The sequence below is a fragment of the Trichechus manatus genome, unplaced genomic scaffold (genome assembly GCF_000243295.1).
Source record: "Trichechus manatus latirostris isolate Lorelei unplaced genomic scaffold, TriManLat1.0 scaffold00022, whole genome shotgun sequence".
Classification (NCBI taxonomy): Eukaryota; Metazoa; Chordata; class Mammalia; order Sirenia; family Trichechidae; genus Trichechus; species Trichechus manatus.
This window is the reverse complement of record NW_004443958.1, coordinates 2,358,455-2,373,341: the sequence shown is the minus strand read 5'-3', so window position 1 is coordinate 2,373,341 and position 14,887 is coordinate 2,358,455.

The following is a 14,887-nucleotide window of genomic DNA, read 5'->3' as shown; positions in this document are numbered from 1 at the left end:
AGTAGGTGTCCAAAATAAAACACCAGATGACTTTCCAGTAGAAGAAAAGGCACTGGAACTACCTGATAGGGAATTCAAATCTCTAATATTCAGATGTTTCCAAGAGTTGAAGCAAAAAGCAGATAAAAATGAGGAAAACAGGCAAATTTATGGAAAAGGCAGACAAATTCATGGAAAATACAGAAAAAAATTGAAGAATTCAGGAAAATAGTACAGGAACAAAATACCAAAATGAATGCACAACTAGAAATCATACAAAAACAGCAATTAGAAATCCAAAAGATAAACAACAAGATTTCAGAAATGAACAGTGTCATAGAAGGGCTGAGGAGCAGATTTGAAACAATGGAAGACAAGATCAACGATATTGAAGACAAACACTTGGATAAAACTTTGAGGAAAAGTGAAAAGAAAAAAACAAAGAAAAATGAAGAAACTCTGAGAATGATAAGGGATACAATCAAAAGAAAAATCTGCGAGTGATTGGAGTTTCAGAACAAGGGGAGAAAACAGAAAACACAGAGAGGAGAACTCTGATGAAAGAAAACTTCCCCAATATCTTGAAAGATGAAAAGCTGACCATCCAAGAAGCTCAATGAATCCCATATAGGATAGACCCCCCCCCCCAAAAGAAAATCACCAAGGCATATCATAATCACACTTGCTAAAACCAAAGACAAACAAAGAATCCTGAGAGCAGCTCAAGAAAACAGGAAACTACATACATAGGGGAAACAGTAAAACTAAGGTCTGATTACTCAGCAGAAACCATGCAGGCAAGAAGATAATGGGATGACATGTATAAAACCTTGAAAGAAAAAAATTGCCAACCAAGAATAATATATCCTGCAAAACTCTAGTTCATACATGATGGTGAAATTAGGACGTTTCCAGATAAACAGAAATTAAAGGACTATGTAAAAACCAAATGAAACTTACAAGAATTATTAGAGGAAGAACAAGCAATGTCAGACTACAGCCTGAATCTAGGACACAAGATCATACTAGCCAGATACCACCAAAGAAAGGAACTCTCAAGGACCATTCAAAACCAAAAGCTTTACAACAAGGAACCAGTGAGGTTAATCTGTAAATAACAACAACATCAGAACAATAAAAAAAGGGAATAAATGGTGTAGTTATAGAACTTTCTAAAGGAGAGGAAGGCAAGGCGATACCAAATAATAATAGACCGGTTCAAACCCAGGAAGATAAGGGTAAATTTCAAGGTAACCACAAAGAACATTAACAAACCTACTCGTCAAAATAAAGAAGAAAAACATAAAGTCTCAGTAAAAAGAAAACCTGCAAAAACAAAAGAAATGAAAAAAATCCACAAACAAAAGAATTCAGCACAGGAGAGTAATAGGAACAAAGAAAATGTCTGCACCACCAAAAAAAAAAAACAAAAAAACTACAAAATGGAAGCAATAAATTCACACCTGTCAATAATTACACTGAATGTAAATGGTTTAAATGCACCCAAAAAGAGAGAGTGACAGAATGATTAAAAAAAAAAAAAAAAAACGGATCCATCAATATGCTGTCTACAAGAGACACATCTTAGAAACAAAGAAGTAAATTTATTAAAAATCAATGGATGGCAAACAATATATCAAGCAAAGAGCTACCAAAAATGAGCAGGAGCGGCAGTACTAATCTCAGATAAAATAGACTTTAAAACAAAATCCACCATAAAAGACAAAGAAGGGTACTATGTAATGATTAAAGGGATGATTCATCCTGAAGACATAACCATAATACATATATATGCACCCAATGACAGGGTTCCAAAATACATTAAAAAAAACTCTAACAGCACTAAAAGAGAACTTGACAGTTCCACAATAATAGTAGCAGACTTCAACACAACACTCTCAGTAAAGGACAGAACATCTAGAAAGAAACTCAACAAAATACAGAAGATCTAAAGGCCACAATCAGCCAACTAGAGCTCATAGACATATATAGAACACTCCACCCAACAGCTGCAAAGTACACATTCTTTTCCAACACACATGGAACATTCTCCAGTATAGACCACATGTTAGGCCACAAAGCAACCCTGAACGAAATCCAGAACATTGAGATAATACAAAGTTATCTTCCTTGATCACAATGCTGTCAAAGTAGAAATTAACAACAGGAAGGGCAAGGAAAAAAAATCAGTTACATGGAAACTGAATAACACACTGCTTTAAAATCACTGGATAATAGAAGAAATCAGAGATGGAATTAAAAAATTCCCACAATCAAACAAGAATGAAAACACATCATACCAAAACCTTTTGGCTGCAGCAAAGGCAGTCCTCAGAGGACAATTTATAGCAATAGATGCACACATCAAAAAAGAAGGGACAAAATCAAAACATTAACTACACATCTCCAACAAATAGAAGGAGAACAGCAATAAAAAAGCCCATGGCCACCAGAAGAAAGGAAATAGTAAAGATCAGAGCAGAAATAAATGAAATAGAGAATGGAAAAACAATAGAAAGAATCAACAAAACCAAAAGTGGGTTCTTTGAAAGGATCAACAAAATCAACAAATCACTGGCCAAACTGACAAAAGAAAAACAGGAGAGGACGCAAATAACCCAAATAAGAAATTAAGTGGGGGACATTACAACAGACTCAACTGAAATAAAAAGGATCATAACAGAGTATTACGAAAAACTATCCTCCAACAAATTTGAAAACCTAGAGGAAATGGGATAAATTTCTAGAAACAAATTACCTACCCAAACTAACACGTAGTGATGTTGAAAATATGAACAGAGCCATAACAAGAGATTGAAAAGTTAATTAAAAAAACTCCCCCCAAAAAAATCCCTGTCCCAGATGGCTTCACTGGAGAATTCTACCAAAAATTCAGAGAAGAACTCACACCAGTACTACTCAAACTATTTCAGAATACAGAAAAGGAAGCAATACTTCTGAAGTAATTTTATGAAACCAGTGTAACCCTGATACCAAAACCAAGCAGACACCACAAAAAAGAAAACTACAGACCAATATCGCCCATGAATATAGATGCTAAAATTCTCAACAAAATTCTAGCCAATAGAATTCAGCATCAGATCAAAAATACAATACACCATGACCAAGTAGGATTCATACCAGGTATGCAAGGATGGTTCGACATCAGAAAATCTATCAACGTAATCCACAACATAAATAAAATAAAAGAATATGAATAAGCTAGAGCAGGATGGAGAAATCAGTTTCATATTCTTGAAACTCTGAGTTGGAAGTGTTTTATCAGTTAATATAAAATTTACATAAATGAACAATTTAGGCATCTTTTCCAGGAAATGGACATGTTTTTGTAAGGCTAGCTTCTGAATCCACATTGGTTTTATTCAATGTATACTTTATTTTTAAAATAAAAATATAGTTTAACTAAGTAAAATAAATAAATAATAATGCAAAATGTTTGCATAATCACATGCAATATACTTATTTACTGGTAAAAGATCTGCAATTGATAGTGATTCACTTAATAAAACAAGTTTTTTTTACTTCAATTTTTACATTTGTTCAACTTGATTAAAATCTAATTTATTCATTACAAAATTTATTATAAATAAACTTCTTTGTCCTTATTAAAGCCTAAATTGGGGGTGGGTTGCAGTTAGCCTGTGCAAATGAAGACATTAAATTTCTTACATGAGATAGCTTAGTTTCTGATGCTCTCTTTTACAGCTTCTGAAAACGATCTAATAATGGACTAGCAGTCAATGACAGTAAATCCTAACTCTCATATTACAAATGTCTTACTCTTCCTTACCCCTCATTCTTGTATATCCATTCATCTTATCATTCCAAAAACTATGACTTAAATGGTGGTTATCTCATAACCCTAAGTTTATACACTTTTTACAGTTTCCTATGCTTCCTAATACCTTTGAGATTTTCCATATTTATCATTTCAAAACAATACAGTTAGTTCTTCCTCAGTTTCAAAACTAGGTTGTATATTTCTGTTGACTTCTCTAAGAGTTCACGTACTTTCATGGTCTCTTTTTATTTTTTGTATATGAGCATTGTCTTAGTTTCCTAGGGCTGCTGTACAAAGTCCAAAAATTGGGTGGCTTTAAAAACAGATACTACACAATACTACAGAATATTGTCCCACTCTGAAACAAACTTTTATTCCTGCAATCCTTACAAAATGTGTATTAACTTTAGCCTTTCATGTAATCACATATTGCAGTCATTAGTCACTTGAAGTTTACACGGCATTCCTACTCATCTATAGATGACTGTCATCTATAGATCATTATATTACAAAATGCCGCAGTTTCCAACGCTCTTCACTTAAGCCCTTTAAAAATCTTTCTACATCACTCCACAGCAGAAGCAATGGTGAACATCGTCCTCATGTTAGAGATCAGGACAGAAATGAAGATTAGAATTACGCATTTAGAGCTATCACCAGAGGAATTTTTTTGAGCTCTGTAAACTCAGACCATCCTACTCCATCAATCACTCTCATATAAGCAAAGTAAAAAGAGATGTAGTATTGTTTGTTCCAGTTTTTATATATGCCATTGAACAACAAAATTCATGTTAATTGTCATGCTTTTCTTTACAATAGTCATAAAAATCACAAATAATAAAAGACTACAATTCACTTTTACTTTTAAATCAAAAAAAGAAATTGTGACATTTTAAAACTATGTCTATCACAATCCCATAATTTATAAATCTATTTTCAACATATATTTCTGTTAGGTCTTTTCTCAAAGAACAAGCCGTTCCAATAATGTTAAAATTTTGCTTAGAAAGTAATCATTTATTTTAAAAATAGCATCTGATATAGTCTTCCAACAAAATACATTAAGTCAGAGAAAAAGTAAAAAGTATATAATACAATTATTGGTTGAGACACAAACAACCCTATACACCCATCTGAAAGAAAATCTATTTAATATGAGGACATTTGTTATGGAGAAATTTTTTTAAAAAACAGAATATTAATAATTGTCAAAGCTAAGATCAGAAAATTTGTATGAACTTAAATAATTTATTAGAATATTTACATTTAAATGTTGATCACATTCCAGAAGAAGTAAATTAAAAGACATTCACACATAACAGCACTTATTTCAGAAAGTGCTTGGAGGAATTTTTAAAAGAATGACTAACATGCATAGACATTTGCCAGGATATAGTAAACATATTTTACCTTGTATTATCCTATGATATTTAAATTATACCGTTAAAGATGAAATATCATTACAGTATATGGACGGAAAAATAGTTGAAGCCTCAAATAAACTTTAAGAAGACTAGACTGACTTTTCTTCTTCAAGGATGAATGCCCTAAGTGCTAATAAAAAACTGTGGCTAAAAAACATTACACTTATTCAAGTTTTCTGTTTGACGTAAAGATGTTTATGTAGAGAAGGCATATGAGAATAGATGAGCTAATGTTGAAAAAAATGTTTGAAGATGCACCTTAGTCAATGAAAAATGAATTATGATATACAATTTAAAATACAAATTAAAAAAAAGATAGTGAACATGAACATCTATTAAACATTATTAAATATTAAAAAATTTGGCTACAAAAGAAATAAAATGTTAGAAATGTTTATTAAAATATTAATACAATCAAACTGTTCAGTAACAGTAAGCTAAGGAAAGAAAATACACAAATTTCAAAATAAAGAGGTGAATCTTCAGGGAGGAACAATGGTGTATAAAATTTCTTAAAAAAGTTCAACTCAAAGTATGCAATTTTATTCTTCAATTTAAAAATAATATGAAGTTTTTTCCATTTTTTTAAAATGTCACTATTTCATAAATTGCACCTATTTTTTTTAAGCTAAAATTATAGAAAGAAGTAGAGCAAAATGTAAAAGTTCCCATCCTTAGCCCTTGCTTTCCTCACTCCCAGAACGCTTATGAGAAGACTTAATGATTATTAATGATGATACGGAAACCCTGGTGGCGTAGTAGTTAAGAGCTAGGGCTACTAACTAAAAGGTCAGCAGTTCGAATCCACCAGGCGCTCCTTGGAAACCCTATAGGGCAGTTGTACTCTGTCCTTTAGGGTCGCTATGAGTTCGAATCGACTCGACGGCAATGGCGTTTCAATGATGATACTGATTGTGTATTCATTACTACTGTGTTATAGAAAATAGAAAATTCAACTTTAACTGAGACAAGTTGTGGTTCGTTGGGAAAGTTACAGTTTGTGCATTTTATTATGCATAATTATCAGCAGAGCTCCTTTTCACTTTCAAGCATATTCAGGTTTGGATTATAAAGAATACGGACACCTTTGGTTTAAGCCATAAAAGACCTAAACCTTGGAACAATAACAATAACAACAATAGCAAAGCCTCATGTCTGGGAAATTCAGACGCATGATAGGAAGTCAGCTAACACATACCTACTGTATAGTGTGTCCTTACCGTCCTCTTCTTTATAAATTTAGAAACATATATACGTGAACTTCTTTATATAATAAATGGCACCAGATTTTGTATTGTCCTATAATTACTATTACTATTAACAATATGTTTTAGAGATTTTTGTACATGAATACATTTGGTTTAAGTTCACTTTTTGTTAATAACTGCATAGTACTGCATAGTGTAACTCTACCAAATTGACTTAACCTTTCCCCTATTGATGTATTTCCTTTTTCTTTTTTAAAAAATAAAGCAATCAATTGTTTTCATGCATTTTTATGATCACAAGCATTTCTGCAGAATACATTCATAGATGTGGAAATGATTGTCAAATGGTATACAAACATAGTCTTGATAATTAGTGACACTGTGCCTTCCAAAGAATTAACAAATTTTGTAGAAGAACAACTACAAAAATGTATATGAGAGTACACATTATATCACATCCTTACCAACATTTCATATTATTAAACATGTTAATAGTTCTTATTTAATGGGTACAAATTCATATTCATTTTTAATTTATTTTGATTTTCATGATTAGTAAGAAGGTTAAAAATTTTTAACATATTATGAATTGATTAGTCATATCATTTGTCTATTACTTTATTTTGTAGTTTGTCTTTTTCTTATAGGCTTGAGGAGCACCTTATCATGGATATAACTCCTTTGCCTTGTAAGTATGCTGCCATTTGCTTTTGCTTTATAACTTTTTTTATTATTTATTTTGTAATATGAATTTTTTAATCATATATAAAAAACATTTTATTTATTGCCCCTCAGTATTTTGTCTTGCCCATTTAAAGGTTATTTTTAAAAATTGCCTTTTATCAAGATCTTAAATTATTTGTTAATCCAATGTGAAGTAGGAATATATATATATTTAAATGTATAGTGATTTTTACTAACAATTTATTCAATAGACTACCTTTTGTCTTTCATGTGTATTTGCAATCCATTTATCAAATTTCTTAAAGATTCCATTTTTATTTTCATTAGGATTGTATAAAATGTATAGATTTTCTTGGTTAAAATTAAAATTTTTATAATATTGAATTTCCACATTCGTGAACATGAGATTGTTTCCTCACTTTCTTTTCTTTTTTTTTTTTTTTTGTTTAGTTCACATTTGTTCTCCTCTATTAAATTATATTATTCTAGATACCCAGTGCAGTTCTTCTAAGATTTAAGTTGTTGCTTTTGTTACGTGCAGTCAAGTCGGTTCTGACTCATAGCTACCCCATCTACAACAGAACGAAACACTGCCTGGTCCTGTGCCATCCTCACAACTGTTGCTCTGTTTCAGCCCATTGTAGCAGCCACTGTGTCAGTCGAGATCATCAAGGGTCTTCCTCTTTTTCATTGACTCTCTACCTTACCAAGCATAGTGTCCTTCTCCAGGGAATGGTCCCTCCTGATAACACTTGAAAGAGGTCTTTTGCAGCAGATTTGCCCAATGCACTGCGTCATTTGATTTCTTGACTGCTGCTTCCATGGGTGTTGATTGTGGGTCCAAGTAAAATGAAATCCTTGACAACTTCAGTCTTTTCTCCATTTATCATGATGTTGCTTATTGCTCCAGTTGTGAGGGGTTTTGTTTTCTTTATGTTGAGGTGTAATCCGTACTGAAGGCTGTAGTCTTTGATCTTCATCAGCAAGCGCTTCAAGTCCTCTTCACTATCTTCACTACGTAATCTGCATATCTCAGCTTATTAATGAATCTTCCACCAGTCTTGATGCCATATTCTTCATATAGTCCATCTCCTCAGGTTATTTGCTCAGCATAAATCCCACATTTATACTTTGATATTTAACATGTTTTACAGTAGTTACATATAAGATGTTACAATTGTTTTTCATTGCTGTCCAGTTGGCTCTGACTCATAGCAATCCTATGTATAACACAATGAAATGATGCTTGGTCCAGCTCCATCTTCATGATTGTTGGTATATTTGAGTTCATTGTCATTGTATATTGCCTTCCAACCTAGGTATCATCTTCCAGCACTATACTGGACAATATTCTCTTGTGATCCACAGGGTTTACATTGGTTAATTTTCAGAAATAGATCTCCCGGTCTTTCTTCCCTATCTATTTTAGTCTGGAAGCTCTGCTGGAACCTGTCCACCATAGGTGAACGTGCTGGTATTTAAAATACTGGTGGCATTACTTCCAACATCATAGCAACACGTAAACCACCACAGTATGACAAACTGACAGACAGGTGGTGGAGATACTCCAATACATTTCCTAACTACTTTTCTTTTGTAAAAGTGTTTATTTTTAATTTTAATATAATATACAACAGACATTATTAATTCTATAATTTTCTCAGTGTACCTGGATATTCTAGGAATAGTGTCATATTAACTGCTAATAATGACTATTTAGTGAGAGTAAGAATGTCTATTCTTACCTTGCTTTTGACTTTAGAAGTCATTCTTCAAATATTTCACATTTACATAGTTTTTGTCTGGAAATATATAATCTAGCAGGGCAGAGAAATAAAATAAATTATCACATATAGAATATTCAATAAAAATTATGATTTTTCTTGTAATGTTTGTATAAGTCTCATGATATAATTTTGGTGAAAAAATGAAGTATGATACCATTTACTGTAAAATATATTATTTGAGATGAATTTGTATTTGTGTGGGAGTATGTACCTGTGTATGGTTACAAACTTGGAAAAATATAATAAAATATTACTGGAAATTATCCCTAGGTGGAAAAATTAAGTAATTAAAATTTTCTTTTTATTGCATTTCTTTATTTGACATGTTCTGCAATAACTATGTATGATTTTATAATTAAAAAAAGATAGAAGATAGTGTTGTCTTTAACAGTCAGTTATGGAATAGGTATACTACAAATGTATAAGGTATTATAGATCAGTTTATTTATACATACTAAATAACAATTTATATTTCTAAATAGATATTCATGTCTTTCATGGGAATGTCAAAAGTCACATTTCTTCATTAAATAACTATCACATTCCACCCATGTAAATTTTTTCTATGAATTTGGCGTTATTTGAAAATGATGTCATAATATCTAGTTTAATAAAAGAAAGTTAAAAACAGGGGATTTGGAATAATGTGGACTTAGGTTTAGGCATGGCTCTACCATTCCGTAGTCAATTGTTTTTGGACAAAGATTTAACCTCTTGAAGTCTCGGTATCCTCCTTTTTATTATGGAGATCAACATTTCATGCCCTCAACTTAGAATGTGAGACTAAATGAAGTTGAAAGGCAGAACCTGCCACATACTAAATGTTGGTTTATTGTATTTATTCTTTGTAATTGTTTTTATTTTTATTACGGATGTTGTTATTGTTGTCATCCTTGTTATTATCATTATTATTGTTTTTCAGAAGAATGCTGATCTTTCTTGACTCATTTTTTTTCCTGATCATTCAACTTGATCGTTTGAAGATGTAGTACCCAAAATGAGAATTCCTATCCTCCTATCAGGAATAAAATGAAAACACAAATTCATCTCCTAATATTTTGTTATTGTTATGTATTTACATGTATTGCTGTTTAACAGTAAGTTCCTGAATGCTACAGAAAGAGGGATTGGTAGTGCTCCATAACACCACACACAAAAAAAGAGGCTTCGTTGAAGAGTAGTAAGTGGGAAGAATTTTGCTGATTTTTTTTAAAGGAAGTAAACTTATTTTACTATACTTTAGACGGTTTCTGAACAAAATAAAAAACAGATTCACATATATGCTCACATCAATGCCACTCACCACAGCACAGAGCATTTTAAAGCTACTCTTTTCCAAATATTTTCCTAAAAATAACTACATTGTATTAGTGTTTATATTTTCCTCAAGCTCTCTGTTATTTTATCCTCACAATGAGAGCTAGATTGGCACAATATACAGCTGTTGACATGTCAAGCAACATGCATGAGTGTTGCATATGCAAATGCTCCAAAACAATGTACCCTCACCAGGCTATCCTGAGTTGATTGTGTATCCTTTACTACAGTTTCTCTATCTTCCGTTTAGCTTGTATGTTCTAGTGGATACTATGAGCCATATTCTCGTGGATAGTATGAACCGCAATGCTGAATTCCACAGGAACAAACGCAATACAACTGAACCATTGCGATGTAATGAATTACTTAATATTGTCCGTCTAGCCATGGTCTTTGTGACTCACACACAATGATTAATTGGGGATATGCAAGTAAGGAATATGGAAACTGTGATCGTTGTGGCTATGTGTTAACTTGGCTAGGCCATGATTCCCAGTATTGTAAGGTTGTCCTCCATTTTATGTGTTGTAGATCCTGACCTCTACATGTTGATGAGGCAGGATTAGTGTGGGGTGTGTCTTGGGTCACAGCCTTGCAGGAGGGCATGACTCAAGTCCTACCCTTACTCAAGTTACTTCCTTCCCTGGGGTGTCGCCTGTATGTAAGGTGTATGTGTGGGCCCTGGCGGGGCTCTCCGTCTCTGTATCTGGATCCTGCATCCAGTTCATGATCAATTGACTTCCAGCTCTTGGGACTTGAGCCAGAGGCCTGCCGTCTGACCTGCTGATTCTGGGATTCGCCAGCCTCCACAGCCCCATGTATCCTCTGACCTGATTCCTTGGCTTCTGCAGCCTTGTGAGCTAGCAGTCTGTGATGTGAACTTCTGGTTTGGGTTTGTCAGCCCCTGCAGCCACGTGAGTCATTTCCTTGATATAGTTGGTGAGCTCTGTGAGACGCTGTAGCGAATTAGGGAATCCAAAGACAGGAGGAAGAGTACTTACGGGAGAGGGAGCAGTTGATGATAGAAATGATGGAGTGGTATAGCAGTTTGGAAAAACTGGACATTTGGAACATCTTTAACCATGGTCTCATAGGAACCAGCTTTTGCTGATCCTTATAAAAGAAATTATTCATTTAACCATCTACACATAAAAACAGTATCATGCTGTGTGTTAAAGTCACTTATTTTGGGGGACAGAGGGCCTAGTCAAAGCACTTACAAGGAACACGTCTGATAACCAGAGGGTAAACATCAGATAGAAATGAGAGGTTAATTAACAGAAATTCATTGTCATTATGATGGACATAGGACTCCCTGGGTGGCTCAATGGCTAAGTTTTGGACTATTAACCAAAAGATTGGTGGTTCAAATCCACCAAGAGGTACCTCAAAAATAAGGCCTGGTAATCTGCTTCTGAAAGTTCACAGCCTTGAAAGCCTTATGGAACACAGTTCTAGTCTACACACATGGGGTTGTCATGAGTTGGAATCAACTTGACAGCAACTAGCAACAAAAAATAATGGACATAACACCCATCAAAGTAGCCTGACATGACAAACATTCATCATCAGTAGTTGAAAGACAGAATTGTCGGAAGATCACTGTGGCTCTAGAGACACTAGAGAGATAAGTCCAAATTATCTTCAGGGGTGGACCAAGCCATGATGACCCAGAGTAAATTTAAGCTCTCATTTCCAAAAATATATTCACTGCTCCAAATTATGTATGTTCTTATAATAAAGACCCTGGAACACGAAAGCAACATTCCAGCACTGACCAAGATGGAACAGTAGAGAAATGCAGAAAATCTGAATATTTGGAAAATATAAGAAATGGAATATACCCCTAATTCCTATGGAAACACTTCTCTTAGCTTTCATCTGTTTTGAAAGTTTCAACATTTTCTTAAAGAGGATAGGAATGCAAAAATATGTCAGAAAACTATTATCGAGAGGCAGTCCAAGATGACTGTGTAGTCAGATGTCTCATAACGTTCGGCTTAGAACAAAGACCTGAGAAAACAAGTGAATTGGATATAATGTCAAATTTGGAAACCTGAACATCAAAGGCAAGGCTGAAGAATCAGACTGATTGCCAAGTGGAAGGAGAGATTGTACAAAAACAGCAGACACAGAAAATTATGAATCGCTGGCACCCTACCAGCTAAACCTGCACAGCATGGCCATATTGAGACAAAGCAAGCAACTTTCTCAGCTAAAGCCCCATAACCTGGTACAGCCAAGCAGGAGCAAATCTGCACCCACTCCAGAGCCAAGCAGGAGTGCTTCCTGCCCTGTGAAAGTTAAGTTCACTCACCTCACTGACTGTGCCCCCACAGCCCCCCATACTGGAGGCCTGTGGATCTGTGGTGACCCCATCGGCCTCATCCATACCCCCTCACATGTGATCACCATCCAGCAGCACCCATCACCTCTCCACCCCCTGAGCCAGGGGCCCACAAACCAGAGGCACCTGCCCCTTCAGTTAGGTACTCACGTTGGGGACCATGACTGGCATCACCTGCCTCTGTGCTTGGCCACCAGCACTGGGGGCATGCAGACTGGCAGCACCCACTTCTCAGCCTAGCCTTCCTTGCTGAAGTCCTATGCACTGGCAGCATCCCCTCTTCTGTCCACCCACCTGCACTGGGGGCCCATGGACCAGCAACACCCACTCCTATTCCCAGCCAACCAAGCCAGACCAGTGGCATCTGCTTCTCTGTGTGGCTACTGATGCTGGGGGCCCAAGGACCTGTGGTGCCTGCTCCTAAGTCCAGCTGCCAGTGACAGTGGCCTATGGACTGGCCTCAGACTGGTCTTGCCTCCTACTCCCTCCAGCCACCTGTGCCAGGGGCCCAAGAACCGACAGCACACCCTCCCCAACATAATGCTCTAGCAGACGGGGCACAACCTACTAGTGGGCACCTATGGACTGATGGAATCCCCCCTGCCTCACCCCCCACACTCTGCCCCCCACAACTGAAGGCTTGTGCCCACTCTGACCACCCCTGAGTTGCTCTGTGTGCCCAGGACCATTGGTGATAGTTTCCCTACCACCCATTTGGTGATCAACAAAACATGCACCCAAACCCTGACCCCCTGGAAACCATCAGTGCACCCAAACAAACTCAACCCAGAAACCAATGAGAATGGTCCCTGCACCTGTGCCCAGGTGACTGGTTGGGCAGACACATCACCTCACCAGCAATGCCAGCTACATCCTCAGCCACCCCACAAGACTAGTGAACAGACACCTGTGCTCATACACTCAGCCGTTGTCCCACTCACCCAGAGAAAGACACTGAGAGCCCTGGTGTGACTAGACTAGTGACAAGAGTAGCATGCACACCCCATCTACTTAGATACTTCAAAACAAAATGAAAAATCAGAATGTAACAAACAAACATACAATAAATAAATAAATATAATAACACCTTAATGCCTCAGAGACAGGGCTCCAAAATATATAAAACAAACTCTAACAGCATTAAAAATATAAATAGACAGTTCCACAATAATAGTAGGAGACTTCAACACACCACTTGTAGTGAAGGGCAGAACATCTAGAAAGAAGCTCAACAAAGATACAGAAGATCTAAATGCCACAATCAACCAATTCAACCTCATAGACATATACAGAACACTCTACCCAAAAGTAGCAAAATATACATTCTTTTCCCATGCTCATGATCATTCTCCAGGATAGACCACATTTTAGCCCACAAAATAAGCCTCAATGAAATCCAAAACATCAAAATAATACAAAACATTTTCTCTGATCACAACACTATAAAAGTAGAAATTAGTAACAGAAGAGCAAGGAAAAAAATCAAATACGTGGAAGCTGAATAACACCTTGCTTAAAAAACACTGGGAAACAGAAAAAATCAAAGATGAAATAAAAAATTCCTAGAATCAAATGAGAAACAAAACACAACATACCAAAGCCTTTGGGACACTGCAAAAGCAGTGCTCATGGGGCAATTTATAGCAATAAATGCACACACCAAAAAGAAGAAAAGGCCAAAATCAAAACATTAACCCTATAACTCAAATAAAAAGAGAGAACCAAAAGAAGTTCACAGTCACCCGGAGAAAGGAAATAATAGAATTAGAGCAGAAATAAACGAAACAGAGAACCACAGAGAAACAACGGAAAGAATCAATAAAACTAGAAGCTGGTTCTTTGAAAAGATCAATACAATCAACAAACCACTGGCCAAACTGACCAAAGAAAGGCAGCAGAAGATGCAAATAAACCAAGAAAGAAATGAAATGGGTAACATTACAACAGAACCAACTGAAATAAAAAGTATCATAATAGAATGCTATGAAAAAGTGTACTCCAACAATTTTGAAAACCTAGAGGACATGCACAAATTTCTAAAACACACTACCTACATGAAGTAATACAAACTGAGGTAGAAAAACTGAATAGACCCATGACAAAAGAAGAGATTGGAGAGGCAATTAAAAAAAAAAAAAAACTCCCAAGAAAAAACAAAAAAAGCCCTGGCCCAGAAGGCTTCACTGGAGCATTCTACCAAACATTCATAGAAGGGCTCAAACCAATACTACACAAACTATTTCATACCATAGTAAAGGAAAGGATACTTTCTAATTCATTCTATGAAGCCAGCATAATCCTGATACCAATGCCAAGCAAAGACACCAAAAAAAAAAAAA